Source organism: Quercus lobata, chromosome 4, assembly GCF_001633185.2.
Source record: "Quercus lobata isolate SW786 chromosome 4, ValleyOak3.0 Primary Assembly, whole genome shotgun sequence".
Lineage (NCBI taxonomy): Eukaryota > Viridiplantae > Streptophyta > Magnoliopsida > Fagales > Fagaceae > Quercus > Quercus lobata.
Genome location: NC_044907.1, coordinates 83,434,131 through 83,458,015, shown reverse-complemented (window position 1 = coordinate 83,458,015; position 23,885 = coordinate 83,434,131). Strand labels below are relative to the sequence as shown.

The 23,885-nt window shown below is 35.2% G+C and overlaps 1 pseudogene; it reads right to left on the bottom strand.

Annotated features, from left to right (window-relative positions):
• LOC115985964 overlaps positions 1-23,646 on the bottom strand; it is a 52,802-nt pseudogene extending 29,156 nt beyond the window's left edge.
• Between the last annotated feature and the right edge of the window lie 239 nt (positions 23,647-23,885).

Below are 23,885 nucleotides of genomic sequence, written 5' to 3'. Positions count from 1 at the left end.
AATGATAACATTTAGCTAGAAGTGTTAGACAACAAAATGTAAAGGCTACATAAGCATGGTACAAACCATAAAAGCCTAGAAATCATATGGAAACAAATTCTATAAGTTTACAAAAGCAACATGGGCACAAACCATAAAATACTGAATATAAAGTTAAACAATATAAACTAAAAGTGCTTAAAGTTTCTCCCCTTCAAAATGATGGGAAGCTGTGATGCATTTGGAACATATATACTTATAACCTGAAACACTTGTACAAAACATATTAGACCCTCAAGGTAAAGCAAGTAATAAAAGGACAAGTATAATGTAACAAGTAAATTGTGATCAAGTAAACATAATGTGAAACATGTGAGCAACTTGATCATACACGAAAACAGTCATATAAAATTGACTACAATGATCACATAGTAAAGTAAATGATCATCCGAACATGCATTCAATGAAGCACAATAGCATAGGGATATATGCATGTCCAAAACACAAACATGATGCGATAAGAACAACAAAGAATAACTCAAAACATCATAAAGCCAACAAGAAAAAAAATAGAACAAAATTTTCTAATTAACACAATGTCTTCTTCCCCTTGATATATACATCTCTCCTATGGAATATTTCTCCCCCTATAAAAGTGCACAAGAAATATAATTTCTCCCCTTAAGGATGTGCACAAGAGTTATATAGAAATGACAAAACTATCTAGTACACTACTCTAGAGTATACTCTCCCCCTTTTTGACATGAATAGACAAAGGGATCAAGGAGAAAAGAGGGCAAGAGATGAAGGAACTAACAATGCTAATGATGCATAAGGGGTGCAAGATGAATGAGAAAATGAAGCCCAATCCTAAGACAGAACAAAGTGCTACAAAGTATAAGATAAACATGACATGCTAGGATGAAGAAATAAGGTATTAACCAATGCATGACAAGGGTAGCAAAGGTGTGTGCAAGAGGTGGCTATGTGCAATGCATAACTAATGCATGAAAAATGCACACGTGGGGCAAGGTGTGTTAAATACACAACCAATGAACCAAACATGCTCCTAATGAGGAAATATGAGAAACCCCAAAGTTTGGTACTCATCGGAGTCCAAACAAGCGAGAAAATGCCTAAGAGACATTTTATCAAACACCTAGCATGTACACTATGAACAATAATGTGAAATAATGCATGAGCATCATGAAATCCACCCTTAATACATATTCTTTCTGCCACAAAGGGCCAACATCCAACGCAAATCAACAAAAGAAACTAATCCCATGAAAAATTTTGACAAAAATTAAGTTTTCCCAACCCCTATGATGAAAATCTCAACCAAGAGCACAAAACTCTCCAAAACATAATCTAGGGATCAAAATTAATGAAATAAGTTTGTAATTACCTTAAAGATGTTAATGGAATGAAAAACCATTCAAATTGATTGGATTTTGATGTAAAGATATTGAAAGATGGGTTTAAAAGAGGATGAGAGAGGTTTAAAACAGGTTTCCCACGAAAAGCTCTTAAAAAGCTGATTCTGGGAATTTCGTGACTGGCGAGTCGTGAGCTGAGTCGCGAGTGAGTCGTGAAACCCTTCTGCGTGAACTCGTAGCTTGAACTTGTGACTTGCAATTCGCCAAAACGAGTAGCCAAAACTCGCAGCTTGTTCACAGCTCGCGCAAGTAGCCAAAAATTCTGACACTTGTTTTCGAAACGAAACATGTTTAAACAATGAAAAACAAAATAAGCACTAAACATGAACATAAAGAGTGATAGAAATCACTTCCAAAAACATATAAAATTATCAAAAATCTTTTTGGATAGATCTATATATAGTTGAGCACACACATATCACATTTAGACAAGTACAATTGAACAAATGAATAAGGCATTCATTAAACATTAGGCATGTGTGTTGTGTGTGTGTATCAAATGTGGAATAGTCCTTAGTCTAGAATGAAACTTCAATGACCAATTCAATCAAATCATATACAACTAGTACTAAGTCAAGTGGTCTATCTCAATTATAGAAATAAACATATATGACCTCCCACAAGAAAATGGTTACATATCTTTGAAACTTTTCATTTAACTTCTTTACAATTCATAACATTTGATCATTTTAAATCAATACATCTCATTTTGAGATTGATGCCTGAAATTTTTGATATTTCAAATTGATGAACAAGACTTTGGCTTTTAGGCATCATACATTTTCAATACAAGTCGCTTTCCCTTTTTCCTAGTCAAATACTAGTATGTGCGACGGCTTTTGTAACTCATTATCTTTTTTTTTTTTTTTGAGATTTACATTTGTTGAGCTCTTTAAGTGAAAACAATAAAAAGTGTGAGAAGATATATAGGCATAAGTCTATGCAAGTATCAAAATCATCAAGACTTTTGACCAATCATTCATGACAAGTTTGAAGATCAATTTACAATAATCACACATAGATTTTAAGATTTTTCCCATAAAGAAATAAGTGCATAAAGAACAAGCAAAGCTCGTAAATGCATAAAGTCATTTGTACGAAGGTACAGGGCAAAACTCACATGTGATATGTACTCAAACATATACGATCAAACTTTTTGAATTTTTCATTTTTTATGTGGTTTTGGATTTTTTACTCACACAAAACTAAAACATAAAAGTAAGATCAAAATAGAAACAATGCATAAAAAGAAATGCAAGATGCACAAAATGCATGAAAAGAGTAAAAGCTCGAAAGATCGAAAGAATTAGATCAAGGACCAAAAGAGTAAAAGCTTAACCATAGAAACCCTTCCTCATCCAAATGGAAAGATTGTTTGGAATGAGTGTCTCAAGAGAAGTGAGATGAGGGTTAGAAGAATGAGAACCGGAGATGCATATAGTCAAGGAGTTAAGAGCATTAAACATTTTCTTTAACAACATGTTATTTTCACTCAAATCCAGTTTACTCTTTTTAGCACAACTTTCATGAAGCTCAAGTTTCTCTTTTCTTTTGATTCTTTTAACAGCATGAAATTTAAAGCATTGAGGTCTTAGATGACTGGAAGCACCACAATGGTGACACACAATATGTTTAGGTCCATTAGGCTTTTTAGGAAGGGATCTAGCAACATGGTTTTGTTCCTTCTTCAACTTATGACATTGAGGTCTTATATGACCAATCACACCACAATGGTGGTAAGTTGGAACAAACTTAGATCCATCCAAAACCTTAGGTTGAGACCTAAATGGAGGCTTTGACTTAATAGCCTTTCTCTCTACCTTTTGATTTATTTTATGTGGAGGAATGTACACCGATTTGTCCTTTGAGGTAGAACCCATAATAGGCACAAAATTGAGTACCACAACATGATTGCAACATATATTATCATCCTTTTTAGCAATAGGTTCAGCGATCAAACACTTGGCATGCATCTTAAGAAATTCATTTTCACATTTTAGCTCATCAACAAGTTTGTTAGACAAAACAAGTTTAGCATCCAAGTCCATATTCAAACATTCAAACTCTTTCAGCTTTTCAAGAGAATTTTCAGCAGGTTTCTTATATTTTTCAACCAATTTGTTTGCTTTATTGAGCTTAGCAATCAAATCATCATTTTCACAAAATAACTTGCTCAAATCCTTATTAAACTTCTTAGCCTTTTTCTTCAAGAGTTTGATGTTAGGAATATTAACAACATCCAAAAATTCATGTAACATAGCATCACAATCATGAGAATTATCACTCATAGAGGCATTTTCACAAACACATGGCATGTTACGTTCATCACCAACCAAATCATACAAAAAGGCATACAAAGCACTATCCATGGCAAATAAACACAAGGGGTCAAGGATCACACTTAGGTATTTAAACCACAACAAGTGTACCCGTTCTGATACCAATTGAAAGTTCAAATAGTGTATAAAACACTATGAACGTATAGACCCCCAATTTACAAAATACCAATTCAAGCCTAATGTCAAACAATTAATGTGTGGAATATTAACATAAGCTTAAAACAGAATTGATAAACAATCTAAACCAAATAAAATCACATCCGCAGTAGAAATTAAATGGAAAAGATTAAGGAAAGAGAGTTGTAAACACAAGGACAACACATGATGTGTTATTGAAGAGGAAACTGAAGCCCTCGGTGTAAAACCTCTCCGTCGTCCTCCAAGTGGTAAACAATCTACTAAAGAATGTAGTTGGGATACATGAATAGCAGAAGACCCTTCAAGCCTAATCTACCCAATATACCTAAGCCCTCCAAGCTCCTACTCCAACGAGATTACGTCGAACCTATTTCTTCTTTAACTTACCGGATTCTGCTACTTGACCATAGCATTAACCAATTTGAAATTGTTCCCTTCTTAACTGCTTCCCAAACACCAAATGGTCTTCTCACAGATATGGGTATGGTGAGAAAAGGTTTGGGTAATGTACCTCTCAAGGATTTGATAATGGAGAGGAAGAGAGTAGAGGAATTTGAAGAGTCTCTATGTGAAGATTGTGGATCAATCAATCTTGTTTTTCTTTAGGGTTTCTCTCTCAAAATTCTCTCTAGAAGCTCTCTAAATATTTTGGGTATAAGGATCTATATATAGTAGGGTGAGAAAGGAATGCGAAGAGTCAGTTTTTCTCAAACAGGGTGATTTGGCGACTTGGCCTCGTGACTGGGTTGAGTCGCGAGTTCAAGCCACGAGCTAACAGCCTGGCTGGCCTAGAACTTTTGTCTTGTAGTGCAATAGCTGGCATGACTCTTTAGCTCCCCTGCATGCTTCACATGTGTGCCAACTTTGGCAGCTTGCCAGTCGCGAGTCACCCGTGAGTCCAGCCATGAGTCTCTGCACTCATATTAAATTTTAGCATGTTATTTACATCAATCTAAATGTGATATGATAGTTTTTTGTAAATTTTTTTATATTTTTTTGTTACTTTAGGAATAGTGTAGAAAAAGAATTAATATTACATATTAGATTGTATTTTTTTTTTCTTCCATACCTTTTTGCAATTTGAAGGTGCATCAAAAATCTTAGCAATTGTGTAGTTTTCAAAACTGTATGGACCCTGAATAAAAGCCTAGCCCAAAAGTAGTCTACCCCCTGAGACCAGCTTGACCTATCTCGTTGTTGTACTAGGCATTACCGAGCATCGTCATTAAATGCTGAGCATTTTCTAAACTGAACACTGCTAAACGTTAACAAGGATAGCCGTAGACAAAAGATAGTGACCTTAGGGGAATCCGCATGCTAAACATGATTCTGGCGTCTAGCACAAGTTCCAAGAATGTCATTTTAGGAATATTTAGTAGGTCCCATCTAACCAGGAATATGTAGCAGAAAGGGGTCCACCTACTTGGGGCAGGGCACCTCTCATGATGGTAGCCCACTAGAGATAGACAATAAAAGGAAAAGGAGGCATACAGTTTATTGGTTGGAAAAATTGGGGAAGAAAGAGAAAGACAAGCACGAGAGAAAAGAAGGGGAAGCACTTATCTCAGGAAGGGAAGGGGTCCTACTCGAATCGTCAAGAGTGGACTACCAAACAATAACTAAAAATCTTCAGTTGTAGCAGGGGCTAGCAACGCCAAATTTGGGCCTCCCACCATAGGATACTCCTGACCCGAAAGACAAGTAAATTGGGGACCTTAGCCCAAAGCTTTCATCCTATTGGGCCGAGCCACCACAAAAACCATTCTTTAGATTGAATTCATTCAAAAGAAGTAGGAAAATGTATTTTCTTCCTAAAATTTTCTTCAGATCATGTGGGATTCCTTTTGTAATATCAATCTACATATGAGGAATTTAATAAATATTATGATTAATAGTTTTACAATAATTTAATAACTTAAATAAGTTGTACCTCAATTTATTTTTTAGCAAGATCTCTTACAAATTTGTTTAGGATTTTCTTAGCATCTCGATCAAATATCATAAAAGTTGTTTGTCAGCTGCATCAGAAACTTCAATTTGAATCCTATTTGAAGTAGTTTGCAATTGTATAGTAGTTATAGTGAGATGAATATGTTGTAAATATTTGGAGAGTATGTAGTTAATGTGAGTGCCTCTAACCTTGGAATAGGGAGATTTGTTTTTGTTTCCCATTTTGCACACCAAAATTGTTAAGGACATATTTTATGTAATTGGCTAATTCTTGACAAAATGCAATTTACTTTAATTGGGTTGATCTAGGATGGGTTTAGTACTTCAAGAAACATGTTGTTCAAGCCAAGTATTAAAGCCATGAAGATTGGATCAAGAAACAAGTGCAGAAATACTATTCATTAAAGCTCAACAGACACCTTGATAGAAACAATATCTATCAAGACTTAAGAATGAAGCTTGACAGAAGCTGAATTTGTCAAGATCTACCAAATCTGAATTTCCAAATATGATTTTCAGCTCATGCTGACATGTATATGTAGGGTTTTTCTCACAATCTTAGACATATATAAGGCTTATTTTAAAGGCCGTTATAAAAGGAGAATATTTGCAGAAAGTGACCTAGTTAGGGTTTTGTAACCAAGTACCTCCAAAAGCTATTCCAAAAGACACTTTTCCCTAACACTTCCTCTAAAATCCTTAGATATCACCTAGAACAATTTTCAAATATTTTTACTCAATAATCAAATAATTTACAAATGACTTATAACAGTACCCGGCCAATAGAGAGACTACTAAAATATCCAATAATTTCTCTTTATTATCTCAAAATAAAAATTCATGTATTCAATATATATATATATACCCTCTACTACCACAAAAAACCTAGGATACATAAAATCATTTAGAGTAAAAAGTACTGCCTAGACCATCTTCTATAGTTCTACACGTGTTCTTTTTTTCTTTTCTTTTTTTTTTCTTTTTTCCTACTACCACTGCCGCCTCTAGTTTTCTTTTGGCATGAGGATAAATCTCTGACACAAGCTTTTATTGAAACTCTATTCTTTCCCTACCCAATAAATAAACAAATAATAATATATTAGAAAGAACTTGGTGTTCCTTCCTTTCGTCAAGCATTTTTTTTTCCTCCATCAATCCGATTCAGTTCCTTTAAGAAATTTCGTAGAACACACCCATACGGCCATGGCTAAAGAAAGTCTCACTGTTGGCCAGAATACTCACATAAGAAAATATTCTAATACCTCATAAAGTCTAAATTTGACAAAAGAATAAAATTTCTTAAGTTCTTACCTCAAGAGTATTGTCAATCCTTCTCTACTTCAGTCCTTTGAGTAGTCTCCTTTCTCAAAATATCTCTCCATATACGTTGACTCTTAATAAGCTTACATATAGTTAGGGTTTCAACCTTATTTTCTAAGAACTCCCTTATAACTATAAATTATAAAATTGACCCCACAAAAGACTTACTTAAATACCCTTCCAGAAAATTTCGTAGAACACACCCATGTGGCCATGGCTAAAGAAAGTCTCACTGTTGGCCAGAATACTCGCATAAGAAAATATTCTAATATCTCATAAAGTCTAAATTTGACAAAAGAATAAAATTTCTTAAGCTCTTACCTCAAGAGTATTGTCAATCCTTCTCTACTTCAGTCCTTTGAGTAGTCTCCTTTCTCAAAATATCTCTCCATATACGTTGACTCTTAATAAGCTTACATATAGTTAGGGTTTCAACATTATTTTCTAAGAACTCCCTTATAACTATAAATTATAAAATTGACCCCAATAAAGATTTACTTAAATACCCTTCCTTTAAAATTTTTTTTTTCGGCTATTACAAAACTGGTCAAATCCACAAATCTATTAACAAACAAGATAGGAAACTAAAGCAAAAAATTAGTCACCGACAACACACAGCAAAACTCCCCCCCCCCCCTTTCACTAGGGCCTCTTACTAGAAAACGGCCCCCAATTTTGGGGCAAAAATTGATATATTTATTTAATTTTTTTTTGGGAGATATAGTAAAAAAATTATTTATACCACTCATCCAGGTTTCAAGGTGGCAATCTTAATCTCTGGCCCAATATGCTCTGGCTGTAGGGAAGTAATGTCCAGGTGTTTTTCATAGACCTTGAAGTTTGAAAGTTCAAATAGTGTATAAAACACTATGAACATTTATACCCCCAATAACAAAATTACCAATTCAAGCTTTATGACAAACAATAAGTGTGCGAAACATGAATAAGCTTAATACAGAATTGATAAACAATCTAAACCAAATAAAATCACACCCACAGCAGAAATTAAATGGCAAAGATTAAGGGAAGATAGATGCAAACACAAGGACAACACACGATGTGTTATCGAAGAGGAAACCAAAGCCCTCGGCGTAAAACCTCTCCTCCGTCGCCCTCCAAGCAGTAAGGAATCCACTAGAAAATGTAGTTAGGTTACATGAACAACAATAAATCCTCCAAGCCTAATATACCCAGTGTACCTAAGCCCTCCAAGCTTCTTGATCCAACGAGGTTGTGCCGAACCTATTTCTTTTTTAACTTCCCGGATTCCGCTACTTGATCATAGCATCAACTAATGTGAAATTGGTTCCTTCCTAACTGCTTTCTAAAGTACCAAACAACCCTCTCATAGAAATGGATATGGTGAGAAAAGGTTTTGGTAATAATCCTTTCAAGGATTTAACAATGGAGAGGAAGAGCGTTGAGGAATTTGAAGAGTCTCTTAATGAAGATTGGGGATGAATCAATCTTGTTTTTTTCTAGGGTTTCTCTCTCAAAATTATCTCTGGAAGCTCTCTTTCTTTCGTGGGTATAAGGGGTATTTATACTAGGGTGAGAATGGAATGTGAAGAGTCAGGTTTTTCAAAACAGGGTTGGCTCGTGGCTTAACCTCGCGGCTTGACTGAGTCGTGAGTTCCAGCCGCGAGGTAACTAAACGGCCAGTTGTCCTATTTTGTCCTGTAGTGCTCTAGCTAGCATGGTGCTTCAACTTTTGGTATGCCTGGCACGTGTACAACTTCTAGTGGCTTACAGCCGCAAGTCACCAGCTAGATCTAGTCACGAGTCCTTGTTTCTCTTGCACACTCTTAAGCATTTCTTCACACTATCTCACTCACTACCCTTACAAGAATCCCACCTAAATACAGGGTTACTAATTGCTGAAATACAAGAAAATTTGGCACGGAATAAAACCAACAAGATGGTTGATTAAATTCAACCTTACAAAGTTGATTTGTGTTAGGACATATGTGATTCACTTATTAGGAACATATGTCAATATTTTATGTAATTGACTAATCTTTTGACAAAACGCACTTCACTTGTATTTTGGTAGATTTAGGATGTCTTTAAATACTTCAAGAAACCATGTTTTAAGATCAAGTATTGAAGCCTTCAAGTCTATCCAAGAAGACAAGCTGAAAGTACAGAGTTACTAAAGCTCGACAAGTAGCATATGTCGAGGTTTAAGAAGTTGTTTCAGCCCTATGGCTTGACAACTAGCTCGATAGATACTTGACAACTTCTATCTGTCAAGGTTTACAAAAACAGAATTTCTGATCTAATTTTTTTTTTTGGATCTGTAGATGTGTGTTTGGGCCTTCTTTTCTCCTAACCCTAGAATATAAAAGGATTGTTTTAAGGGCCGTCAAAGAGTTCACAAGTTGCACAAGTATTGAGCAAACTCTATTCAAGAAAATTGTGACCGGAGATGAAGTTCTTGCCCTAGTTCATCTCTTTCTCTTGAAGAAGTTGCTGTGTATGTGCACCGTAGGATTTTGTGACCAAGCATCTTCTTGAATTTCATCGTGTAAATGAACTAAAGAACTTTGCAGCCAATAACCTTCTTAGTTGGTGACTGAAGTTGTGTACTAGGATCCGTACAATTGGTTAGTCACGTAATTGGGAGCTGTGCATCGAAAGGAGGAATTGTCACTACAGAACAAGTCCAATTTGGTATTGGGTTAAGGGTTTAACTGTAGGTTGGTAAGGTAATTGGGATTCCTTTACTTGTAACTGCTTGTTGTGATTATAGTAGAGTTTCGAGAGTGGTGACCTGAAAATCATCCGGTGGGGTTTTTACCATTAGGTTTTCCCCATTCGTAAACAAATCACCTTGTTATTTATTTTCCACTGCATAAATAGTTATTTGGTGATTTGTTTGTGCTACTACGTATTTATATGCTAATTAACTATGAGGGAACAAAGGCTGTTAAGGATTCAATGCTACAGAGGCTCACTACAAGCTTTGAAGAGATTAAGATAGAGGAGGATGAGTCATTTGATGAGTTCTATGCCAAGCTAAAGGACATAGTGAACTCTGCTTTTAATCTTAGGGAAACCATTCCTGAACCCAAGATTGTGAGAAAAGTGCTTAGATCTCTACTCGAAAGATTCCATACCGAGATTACGACAATCGAGAAATCAAAGGATATTGACAAGATTCCTTTGACAGAATTGGTTTGAAATCTACAGACCTACGAGCTAGGTTTAACTAGGATTGGCAAGATGGGTAAAGGAAAGAGCATGGCACTGAAGGCCAAAAGCAGTGAGACAGACAAGTCTTCAGATGATGAAGATTCTAAGATGAAGTCCTACATCACCAAGCAGTTCAAGAAGTTTATAAAGAACGCCAATGGAAAGGGCTTCGACAACAATCGTAGGCAATCCAGTTATTCTCAGTTCAAGAGCCAAGATAAAGGGAAGATGGATGCAAGGGATGGCAGTCAGTACACTATTTCCGCAGGACCTAAGTGTTTTCGGTGTTAAGGCTTCGGTCACATGAAACACGTGTGTCCTACTTTTCTCAAGAGCGTTGGGAAGAGCAAGGCACTTGTTGCTACCTTGAGTGACACCGAGCCTGAGGATGATTCTGACAATGAGGATGACAGAATCTTGAATGCCTTCACTGCCACTGTTAATCCTACTGATGGGATTGTTGAAGATGTGGTTGAAGAAGAGGAATTGGTAGAATCCAAGTTTGAGAAAATGGATGATCAAGATGACATCCATACAGCCTATGAGAAACTATATAAGCTTTTTCCTGAGAAGTATGAGAAACTGTATAGGGTAACCACCAAGAAGCTCAATGATGTGGAGCTTGACCGTGAGGAGTTGTCCATAAAGTTTGATGAGGCTAATCAGACTATTGAAGCACTGAGGTTCGAGAAATATTTCTTGGCTAAGAAGACCAAGAAGCTTGAAGTGGAGTTGTTTCAAGTCAGAGCTTAATTGGAAAGGACTTCAGGTGCGAAGCTTGACGAAATGCTCAGCATTAAGAAATCTACTTTGGATTGAACAGGTTTAGGCTATGCTTCTACTAGTACTACTATTTTTGTTCCTCTTGCTAATAATGTTATAATTAAGAACAATGAGATTAAAGCTGAATTAGCTAGTGAGAACTTAGACAAGGGTAAATCTATCTTAGGAGCACCCCCTAAGCTTGAGAAGAAGGAAGCTAAGAACCCTAGGGCTAAGAAGTCTAACTCTCAAAAGCCTAAACAAAAGAAGCAGCATCTCTGTTATCATTGTGGAATTTCCGGTCATAGTCGACCAAATTACTATAAGTGGCTTGCCACTCAACAGAGCAACGACATGATAGCATCTGGAAGCCAGAATCAGCTCCAATCCTTTCTTGCTCCCCTAGGAGATCTTCTCAAAGCCCTCAAGTTCCTTTCGAACTTGAACGGTTTTAATTCTTCCCCCTCATCACCGGTTCAAGGGTTTAATCAAAGGAAAGGTTCTTCCAGGGTGTGGCAGGAAAATGGGTCCAAGTGATTCTATCACTTTTTCTCTTTCTCTCTTTTTGTTTTTGTGTGTGCATTACTTGTGTGTTTTGCTTTCAAGTTTTGTGTCAGTCTAGTTTTTATGCTCTGCTTTATTTAACATGTTTTTTTTTTTTTTTTTTCTGTTTTGTTTTGTTTTGTTTTTCATATAAAAAAAATTTGAAATTGAAAAATCAGAAAAATACAAAAATAGTGTGTTATGTGTATATTGGTACTTGTGTACCTTGGATGGCCATTGAAACAAAATTTTCTAAACTTTGTATCTTTTGTAACTTAGATGAGCATCTCTATGCACAGCTAAGCAAATGAGTTTTGTAGCTCTTGTTTGTGATGAGTAAGATTAAGTTATCTCTTGTACTTAACACTCGTATCACTCTTTTTAATGGGAATGACTAAAAAACCCTAAGAGAAAGGCATAAATAACTATCTCACCATTGTTGGCCGCCAATCATAATATGACACCTACATGCTTTGGCATAGCAAAAGTGCAGTGTCAATGACATTTGTGGGCTTTGGCATAGCAAAATTGGAATGTCAAATGCTTTCCATCATTGGGTATTTCTTTTCTATCTCTTATGCCCATGCATGATTTGCTTAAAAGAATAATATGCAAAGAAAATAAAAAGTAAAAAGATAAAAAATACTTTAAATATTATTGCAAGCGTACATTCTAGGAGATATGAGAGTTATAGGATGTACTTCAAAGGTGATAGTCCCCATCAAGCAGTTACGACTGTGTGTGAGTTAAAGTGATTTTCTCATATCTCAAATCGTCATAACATGTATACACTTATGCAATCTTGCGATGTTTTTTCACACGTAACACGTAATATTCTTTACTACTCTTGATACATGCGCAAGTACAATGTGATTTGGCCATCACAAGGTTTTACATGTGTTAATGTATGCTCACTAAACTATCTTGACTTGTTTTTTGAAATATAAAAGTTGGTTATACTTGTTTAGTGTGTGTGTGTATTTTTTTGGGATCCATGTGCTTAAAATTGCTATTGAGAGATGATTTTGATAGGTTTATATGGTGTTTGGATCATTGGTTGTGTTGCATGTTTGATTGCATTCATATCTGTGTTTTTCTCTTCTCGAAAAAATATTTTTAAAAGCTTGCTCGACAGCTCTTCGGCACCTCCTCACACCTGGCTATCTGTCGAGCTTCCAAGGTTTTTTTTTTTTTTTTTTTTTTTTTTTTTTTTAATCACAATCTCGATGCCTCCTCAACACCTGGTGGATCGATCGAGAAAGTTCTTGTCTCCTCAATAGCTTCTTGACAGCTAGGTCGATTGATCGAGCTTCTGTTCTTAATATGGTGGTTTGTTCCTCGACACATGCTTGACACTTGCATCTGTCAATGGCCTTTTCCTCGACACCTACCTTAACAAATTTCTCGATACCTCTCGACACCTTCATCTGTCGAGATTTACTGATGGTCTATATATTCTCCTTGTGCGATCCGCAACTCATTTTTATCGATCTCTCTCTCAATACCTCTGTCTTTTCATCTCCCAAACCTCTCTCACTCACTCCAATATTCTTCCTCAAGGTTTCTTCAAGCTTTTTCAATTTTTCCTTCACTTGGTAAGCTTCTAATCTCCTTCATTTACATGCATTTCATGTTTTGAAACCTAGATTTTGGGGATTTTGAAAATTTTGGGGGGTTTTTCAAAATTGATGAGTGTTTGTTGAAATTTTGGGATGGGTTTTTACTTAAATGAGTTTAAAATCTCATGCATTGCATCACATTAGCATAATAACAGTATTATCATGTATTTTAGATGTGTGTGATTGATTGTGTGCTGGTAGAATTGGATTGGGCTGAGCCCATGATACAATTTCTTTTGCATTTCATATGTTCATGCATTTCCCATGCATACGTTCTCTACTTTTCAATATACTTGTTATTTGAACTATTTTGGAGCTTTTCTAATTGTTTCTTTCTTCCCCCTCTCTATTCTATTTATGTTAGTTGTGTCTATGGCACCTAAGCGTAGGTCCACTCTGGCCAAGAACCCACTTCATTCTGGTGCCTCTTCGTCTTCTGATTCTGCACCTTTCTCTCTTCGGTTCCATGATGATGATGCCCATAAGGCATTCTCGGAGAACTTTTCTAGACGGGGCATTCATTATGAATGCCAAGTCATTCTAGCGGATTTCACCGACGTCGACCTTCCCACACAGTCGAGAATGGGAGTCACTGTGTGACGTCTCGGTCACTTGTCCTCTCGTGCTTATCTAGGAGTTTTATTCTAACATGCATGGGATTGATCATTTAGTACCTCTTTTCTTCATCACGTTCGAGGTACGCACATTCCTGTCACACCGCAGCTTGTTGCAGATGTGCTTAGGGTTCCTTGCGTAAAGTTTCCTGACTATCCTATTTATGAGCGTTTGCGGATTGTGTCCAAGGATGAGCTCGAATCAGCTTTTTGTGAGCATCCTTCCTAGTGGGGTGAGCACCAGGTCACTTACTATTCGACCTTTGTAAAAGGCCCATGGTTTTTGAACATGGTGATGACCTTTGTACTACATCCTCTCTCCCATTATAATTCTATCACCGAGCCTCGTGCTCAATTTCTGTTGTCCCTTCTTGAGCATCTTACGATTGTTTTCCCTTCTCATTTTATTCTTTCCATCATAGATGTTCATCTAGATTCGGCGTCTCGTGATAAGCTCATCTTTCCTTCTGCTATCGCAAGGATCTTACGCCATTTTTCTGTCACTCTTCCAGCGTCCAACCCTTTCACCTTCATGTGTGCCATAGATTACGCTACCGTTAAATATAGCGAGGCTCAGTTTAGGTTGTGACCGACAGATTCAGCACCTTCCACCCGTCTGACTCCATCTCGATCTGCTCAATCCATATCCACTCCATCCTCTTCTTCGGGTGATATGACTTTAGGAGACATCATGGCGCAGTTGCGGTGCATGGATGCTCACCTAGATACACTTTCTATGGAGTTGTATCAAGTGAACATTTGTGTTAGTCGTATTGCATGGCGACAGGCATCCATGGGTGGTTATACTTTTGAGGCTTCTCTTCCACCACCTCCTCTTGTGACTTCTAATTCTAAGGATGATGATGATGGTGATGATAATGATGCTTTGGATGATGATGATGGAGATGCTAGCTCTACCGATGAGATGTCTACTTGACACTCTTACCATTTGTCATTCGTGACAAAATGGGGGAGTAGTTTTGATATGAGAGTAGTCATACATAGGGGGAGAGTTAGAATAGGACATTTTGTTAGGGGGAGTGTTGATATGAGGTATGTACTGAGGATTTTATGTATCTTTTCTTTTCTTTCTTTTATAGATACATTGTTCTTGTACTTTAGGTCTTGTGACCATTTTTTTTTTTGACATACATTGTACTTATTCTCTTTAAATGTGGATGTATGTTTCTTTCACCTACACTTACATGTGTTGGTTCTTTTCTCTTTTTATGCATATGCTTCTTATTACGTGTATGCAATCTATTATTTTTGTTTCACACAAAGATACCTTGATGAGTTTTGTTTAAAGTGTTTCAGAAATATAGGTTGTCAAAGTCTACTTGCCATAAACTCTCTTCTTGCAAATTTTTCAAGAGTTTGTATTAGGATAGATTTTATTGTACTCAACAAGTGAATATGAGTTGAGTAATTTATGATTTCTCTCATATATTTATTTGTTTGTTGTGGTTTTGTCATGGATTGCCAAAGAGGGAGATTATTAGGACATATGTGATTCACTTATTAGGAACATATGTCAATATTTTATGTAATTGGCTAATCCTTTGACAACATGCACTATACTTGTATTTGGGTAGATTTAGGATGTGTTTAAATACTTCAAGAAACCATGTTTCAAGATCAAGTGTTAAAGCCTTCAAGTCTGTCCAAGAAAACAAGCTGAAAGTGCAGAGTTACTAAAGCTCGACAGTTAGCATGTGTCAAGGTTTAAGAAGCTGATTTAGTCCCGTGGCTCAACAGCTAGCTCGACAGATGCTTAATAGCTTCTATCTGTCGAGGTTGACAAAAACAGATTTTCTGATCTATTTTTCTTTGGATCCGTAGATGTGTCCTTAGGCCTTCTTTTCTCCTAACCCTAGACATATAAAAGGATTGTTTTAAGGGCTGTCAAAGAGTTCACAAGTTGCACAAGCTTGAGTAAACTCTGTTCAAGCAAATTGTGACTAGAGATGAAGTTCTTGCCCTAGTTCATCTCTTTCTCTTGAAGAAGTTACTTTGTATGTGCACCGTAGAGTTTTGTGACCAAGCATCTTCTTGATCTTCATCGTGTGAATAAACTGAAGAAATTTGCAGCCAACAACCTTCTTAGTTGGTGATTGAAGTCACGTACTTGGGAGCCATGCATCGAAAGGAGGAATTATCACTACAGAACAAGTCCAATTGGGTATTGGGGTAAGGGTTCAATTGTAGGTTGGTAAGGTACTTGGGATTCCTTTACTTGTAACCGCTTGTTGTGATAATAGTGGAGTTTCGGGAGTGGTAACCTGAAAATCACTCAATGAGGTTTTTACCGTTAGGTTTTCCCCATTCGTAAACAAATCACCGTGTTATTTATTTTCCGTTGTGTAATTAGTTATTTGGTGATTTATTTGTGCTACCACGCATTTGCATGTTAATTAACTTAATTAATTCACTTGGTTAAAATAATTGGTTAATTTATTACAAGGGGTCAATTCGTTTTTGGCCTATCAATTCGTTTTTAAAAAAATCCATATTTATTAATATCTCATTTGAATGTCTAAGGTGAAAATTCAAAGAATCGCATCACATTTCGTTTTCCAGCATGTGGATTTGCAGATGAGAAATACCTTATTTTAATGTCTAAAATGCAAATTCACAATATTCGCATCAAATAGCTAGTATAACACTTTTAATTAGTCCCAATTACCTTTCAAATAGTGAAATTCATTTTTCACATTATGAAGTTATTTTTATTTTTTACTTTTTTTAATACAATGTAATTTTTCAAATTATGAAATTCGTTCTATGATGACTTTTCACTACCGTCAATTCAAAACACTAAATAGTTTTTTATTATGTGTGAGATTCAAACCCTGTATATTTTATTCAATGATAAATATTTTACTACTTGAATTGACTAAAATCCGCAAATGTTATAGTTATTGGCTAATTGATTTTCTTTTTAATTAAAAAAAATTACAATAGACTCTTAGTTCCTTACACGTTAGTCACTCAAAAAAAATATTTATTTTAATTTTAATTTTAGTGAAATCACTCTCTTGGTCAATCACCTCTACTACCTTAACAAAAGGGTGGAGGTTGGACAATGGATTTACTGTGCCAATGTGGCAAGCTATTATGGATTTACCATATTGCTGAAGTGGAAAAATGTGAGAGCTCCAAATTCTATAGGGAAAACTTTTATGAAGTAAAGAAAAAAAAAAGTCAAAGGCTTCAGTTTTATATTATATATAGATTATTATAATTTTAATTAATTAATTTTAAAATAGTAAATAATTATAAAAGAAATTAAAAATGAAAAAAAGGTAGGACACTCGCAATGCATGTATACGCACGAGACTTTAATTAGGAATCAAGTAATTTAGGTTTATTTGAAATCTAAAAGCCTAAAACATATGCACTGGTTTGTTAGGTCAAGCGTAGTGAGATGTTAGTAAAGTTGTTTAATCAATCTCCTATATGTTTCTACTTTGGTAAAAGTGTGAGGAAAAGGGTTCTTGAATCTACTTTGAGTTGCAACATGGTTGGTTAACCTAAAAGTATGAGGTTACTAGTTTCCATGAGATTTGTTAGAGTCATAATTTATTGTAATTGGTTAATCCTTTGACAAAATGCACTTTACTTGTAATTGGGTAGATCTAAGATGGGTTTACTACTTCAAGAAACATGTTGTTCAATTCAAGTATTAAAGACATGAAGATTGGTCCAAGAAACAAGTGAAGAAAAGCTGTTCACTAAGTCTTGACAGATAGCTTGACAGATGCCTACTATCAAGACTTAATGTGAAGCTCGATAGATAGCTCGACAGAAGCTTGATCTATTGAGAACTAAGATTTTAGAACTTCCAGATCTAAAATTTGGCCCTGTCTTATGTATTTGTATAGGGTTTCTTTTCTCACAGCCCTAAACATATATAAGACTTATTTTAAGGGCCGTCACATGGATACAGAGAACAAGAGACTTATTTTCTTTGTATGAAGCTACTGCGTTTGTACGGCATAGGGTTTTGTAACCGAGTGCTTCCAGATCTTCATTGTTGATGAAGTGAAGAACTTTGTAGCCAAAAATATCTGTTCAAGTTGTTGGAGTTAGCCAGATACTTGGGATCCGTGCAAAGGGTTAGTCATAAATTAAAGATTTATGCATCAAAGGAAAGAAGGCTATTACAAGATCAAGTCCAATTGGGTATCGGAGCAAAAGTTCAATTGTAGGTTGGTATTTAGAGATAGGCTAGGGTAGTTGGTAAGATTCCTTATACTTGTAACCGCTTGATTGTTAATTAGTGGATTCTTGGGAGTAGTGACCTTAAAATCACCCAATGGGATTTTTGCCTTGCGAGGTTTTCCCCATTTGTCAACAAATTAGCATGTCTAATTTATTTTCTACAGTATTTAGTATTTTTGGTGATTTGTTGGTGCCTTCACAATTCGCATGCGATTGAACCTAATTAAACAATTTGGGTAATTGAATTAATTAACTAGGGTCAAGCTATTTTAACCCAACAAGTGGTATCAAAGCAGGCACACTCTAATTAGGATTTAATCTATTAGGTTTTAAACACCTTAACACAATATGTTTAACCTAATATTAAGCGAAGTTGATTAACAAGTTTGTTAATCAAATCTAGGTTAAACAAATATGTGTAAAACAAATATAATGCGGAAAGTAAAGAACACAAAAATCTGATGACCCAAGAAAACCAAACCAGTAAAAAACCTGGGGAGGATTTAACCTAACTATCCTCAAGATAAAAACAAATCTATTATGAAAGAATTGAAGTTTGTATAATAAGACTTAGATACCTAATATCCTATTGCTGCCTCGTGTAGAAAACTTACTACCATGACTACATGACAGCTCCAAGTCCACGGACTACTTCTTGATCTGAGCAACCACAATTTCTCCTACTTGGGACTTTGAGACTCCACTCAAATGTTTTAGATCTTATTGAAAGTTCTTTATGTAGCAACTGAATCACCTACCAATTCTTGATGTGAATCTTGGTCATGGTAGAACTATGCATGTGTTATGAGGTAAACACCTCTCAGATCTCACAAAAGATTAAACATACAACACACCAAAGACCTCTAAAATGTAGCTAGGATTTTTCCTTTTATACTAGGAGTGAAACACTTAACCCTACACGTCATATGGGCTTGGGCAACATTTAGAAATTCTGCATAAAATTTCTAATCCACAATTCTCGATCGATCGAGTCTATTCTTTGATCGATCAAGACTTGCAAAAATTGAACAGTAATTTTTTTGCAATTACTCGATTCCAAACTTACATTAAAACAAACTTTGAGCAAGTCTAAACCTAGACTAAATGTTTTGATAATGGTTTGCTAACATATACAAATTGAAGTTCTAATACATCAGTTCCTAATGTCTTAGAACATACCAATCCCCCCTTTCGGCAATCCGTGACAAAACACATTACATGAAATAAAATGCTCAAAGTAAAAATAGCCCAATTACACATTTTTGCTCAAAATACAATTCAAACTAACTAACTACCTATCAGTTGCAAGCGTAGACAGCAACTTCGAATGAATTAACCTGTAAATTCCTGAAACACTAAACAAACCATAAATGCATGTGTGAAAAATACTAGTAAACCAAAATAAATTTCTTGTTTTCACAAAACATAAAATGAAAGACATATACCATGAATAACCTCATAATATAAATCATAACCAATGTATCATAGTTTGTGAAACAAGAACATAAATAAAATAAGAACATGAAAAAAATACAAAAGCATGTAAAAAATATAAAAACGTGTCTACCCCTAACATGTACAATCACATCATCAAAATATATCCCCCTAAATACAATCTACAACCAAAAACAGATCTATCCCAAAAAAAAAAACAAAAAAAAAACCTATCTCCCCTTATTAATAGGCACTCCCCCTTTTTGTGACGTATTGCCAAAGGGCAATCATGACTGATTCGAGGGTGGAGCCGATGGAGAAGCACCTCTAGCATTAGCTAAATCTACTTGTAAGGCTACAACCTCATTAAGCAAATCCAAAAAAAAAAAAAAATTGTCCATGTGCCACTTGAATTGTGAGACACGCCTCCAGCAAGGTACGCATAGAAGAAGATGAAAATGTAGATAGTGGAGGATCCACGACAGTAGTGGGGTCCATAAAATCCTCAGCAGTAGGATTGCCAGTAGGAGGGCCTCTAGATGCATCACCTATAAATGACTCAACTCTAGGGCGTTTAGAGCTAGCTTTTAACTGAGCAGCCCTTTGCCTAAGAAAGGTGGCACCTATAGGAGCAATGATATGAACTGGCTCTGAAGTGGGGAAGTCCTCTAAACCTAAATCTAAAAGAATCCTATGAATTAAAATTGGGAAAAACAAAACATGAGACTTAGCACTACTCCTATGAACCTCTACAAGAGAATAAATGAAAAGAGTAGGAAAACTAATAGGAGCATCAATGATGACAACGTACAAAAACACACATCTCTCAATGGGAATGGTATGTATATGAGAGATAGGCCAGATGCTATGACAAGAAATTCTAAAGAACAAATGATTGAGCTCAGTAAGCTTATGTTTGGTAATCCTAGGATCAGTACCCCAACTAATGGTAGTACCAGTAAGAAGTGACATAATGCCATCCATGCAAGGAAACTCTGTGTAAGGATACACAGGCTGTTGTACCAAAGGTACATTGAGAGCTATAGCCACTACCTCATGGGTAATGAAAAATTCTTCACCCTTTATCCAAGTCTTCACATAGTGAATATTGGAGCAATCAAAGTGAATAGAGAGGTTTGAATAAAACTCTCTAATCAATGCAGCTGGAGGAGGATGCTCAACATCCTAAAGAGGTAACCAACCTTGACTCTTAAAGTTCCTATGAATTTCAGGATTAACCTCATCTAGGATAACTTTTCTCTTAGCCCAAACAAACCTAAAAATGTTCAATTTCTTATAGGCTTCTTGATTATACTTAAACTGAAATCTAGACCATTCAAAGTCAGAAGAGGAGGAAGAGGTAGTCTTTTTCTTTGCTCTAGTTTTCTTAACCATGACTCTAAGAGTAGAAAGGAAAATAAAAACAAAACGCAAAACACAAAAACCAAGGGAAGACTACATTAGAAAGGGTTAGAGCACAATGTATATTAACAAGTGACAAACTATATGATGTATGTAATTAATGCACAAATGATGCATGCTCTAATGCACAAAAAATTGTTCAATTATACCAAATTTACTGGCAATTGACTTGAACAAAAGAGTTTTAACCTAAAACCCCAAATATTGAAAAAACTCACTTTTCAAAACCAAATCAAATGGATCAATTAAACATTTTACTAGTTAGAAAACATCATATAATGGTTTAATCAATCAATTTTACAAGTCAATTTCATCAATTTAAGCTTAATTGAACAAAACCTCCAATTTTGCAAAATTTCAAGCCCTAGAATTTCCAATTCTTTTTAAATCACAAAATTTATCAAATTAATGCATGGGAATCATGTATATATCATCTAAGAACAAAAACCCATTGATCAAATTTGACTAAAAACAACCAGAAAATCAAAATCCCCAAAAATTCTTAGTTCGAAAAAAATGAAGAAAATGCATGAAAGATGTAAATAAATTGAAAAAGGAAGGGTATTTAGGTCTTACCCACACTTTAGGACAAAAACCCTTAAAGATTTACAAAAAGCTTCTTGGATTGGATCGGTCGAGAGAGAAAAGGATGAAAAGAAAAGAGTTTCTCAAAAAAAATAAGAACACGTGTTGAGAATCTTTTTATTTTTCTTTCTTTTCGAAACTCGATCGGTCGAGTACCGATTGGGTATGAATCATACCAGATAGAGAGCCCCTTTTAAAAAAATTTAATATTTTGATCGGTCAAAAAATGGATTGAATAAGTCAAAATCTGAATAAAACAGATTTGATTTATTGAGTACCAATCGAGGATCAATTGAACCAACCCGAGGCCAAGTTTTTTAAAAAATCAAGGGATTTTCAATTGGTCAAAAAACACATTCGATCCATTGAAATTCTGGAAAATTGAATTTTTTGAAAAACTATTGAAGATTATGCAGAAACCATTCAACCAAAATAATTTCATGAATGGAATGCATGAGAATGGGTTTAAAAGTTTTTCAAAAACATTAATTCTCAACCCAGAACTTCAAAAACAAGATTTTTAAAATTTTTACCCCCAAATTTTCAACCCTAGAACATATTTTGTATCAAAATCATAGAATATATAATCTTGGATGGCTAAACCAAATTCACACACAATTTCATGTACTAAGTTTAGCAAAAAATAACTTGTGAAGTGTGTGCAGCTAGTAACAACAAGAGATACATGTGAGGTGATATGTAGATAGTAATCAATCACAATTTCTACATTATTCATCACATAAATTTGAAAGTGACTATCACCTAAAGAGTTACATCATATAACTTCCACATCTCCTAGAAAACAAGCTTGCAATTATGCATTTTTTATTTAACCTTATTTTATACATATATTTTTCTTTTTTATTTCTTTCTCTGTTTTGTTTTGTTTTTTGTTTTTTCAATTTTATTTTAAGGCTACACCTTATTTTCTTTTTGTGCATGTGCTACACTTTCTCGAGCACAAAGTCTTATGACATGCACTAAGGTGTTCATGATTGGCTAGTAAAAAGTAGTGAGATGGTTATTTATGCCATTTTTTATTCCTTACAATAAAAAGCATGTTACTTCAAAATCAAGATCATGTGATCAAAAATTATAAACAACTCACACACAACATGCACTACATACCTAGAACCAGCAAAGTGCAGAAAAATAAGCTTGTCCAAGCTAACCAAGGTACATAGGCATGTTATGCAAAGATAATATGGCCAACCTTAACTACACATCCATGATATGTAATAAATAAATAAAAAACATTCTTCCACATTCCTCTTTCCATTTTTTATTTTATTTTATTAAAACAAAAAACAACATAATATGCAATGCATGAAGGTAATGCAATGCAAATCCTAGAAACAAAAGAAAACAAGAAATCAAGAAAATGGTCACAAAGGATTTTGAGATGAAGCACAAGGACCATGTTAGAAAGACTCAATTAGATTGAGCCTTTTGTATCCATAACCTCTTAGATGCAACTTTGGTTTTGGAGTTATTATTCAGATTAGCATGATGAGCAACTCCAGCATTGATATAAAGGTTTAAAACCTTTACCAATTCACCAATAAGTACCATAGGATTTTGTGCTTAAGGCACAAGTGCTTTTTGCTTATTTGTTCGCTTAACAGCTTGCAACTTAAAATAGTTTAGGCAAGTATGCCCAGCTTTTCCACAAAAATGACAAACCCACAAAGGTTTATCATGCTTCTTATCCTTGGGAAGTTAGGACTCTTAGGCTTAGACTCTTTAAGATACCCCTAATCTTCTTAGGAGCAAAAACTTCTTCTTTTGGCTTAACAACTTCTATCTCAGACACAGAGATGCTATCAACAAAACCTAAACCTAATTTGTCTAAGAGAGATTTCTAAATACTCAACATGTGATCAATTTTAGAACTAGCAAACCTATTTGATTGTTCCCTAGCAACAGTCAACTCTAGTTCTAGATTCTTAATTCTATCAAGTAGCGTGATATTTTCAGCCTTCACCTTATTTACCAATTCATTAGCATCAAGCAAATTTAGCAACAAGTTTTTCTTTTCTTGTTCAAGAGTGGCTATTTTCTTTAGCCCTAAATCCACACTCATTGCATCCTTTGCAGCAACCTTGCATAGCTTGTTTTAAGATTCTTGCAAGTTAGCACTATCAGAGAGTTCTCCATTAAAAGGGTTCTCTTCAACCAAAACACTTTCATTAACTACAGTAGTAGCTGTGAAAACAAAAAAGTTTCCATCTTCATCGCTTCCAAACTCATGATCAGAAACTTCACTATCACTAAGGGTTATAGCCATAGCTTTACCCTTTGTTCTCAAGAATGTTGGACTTT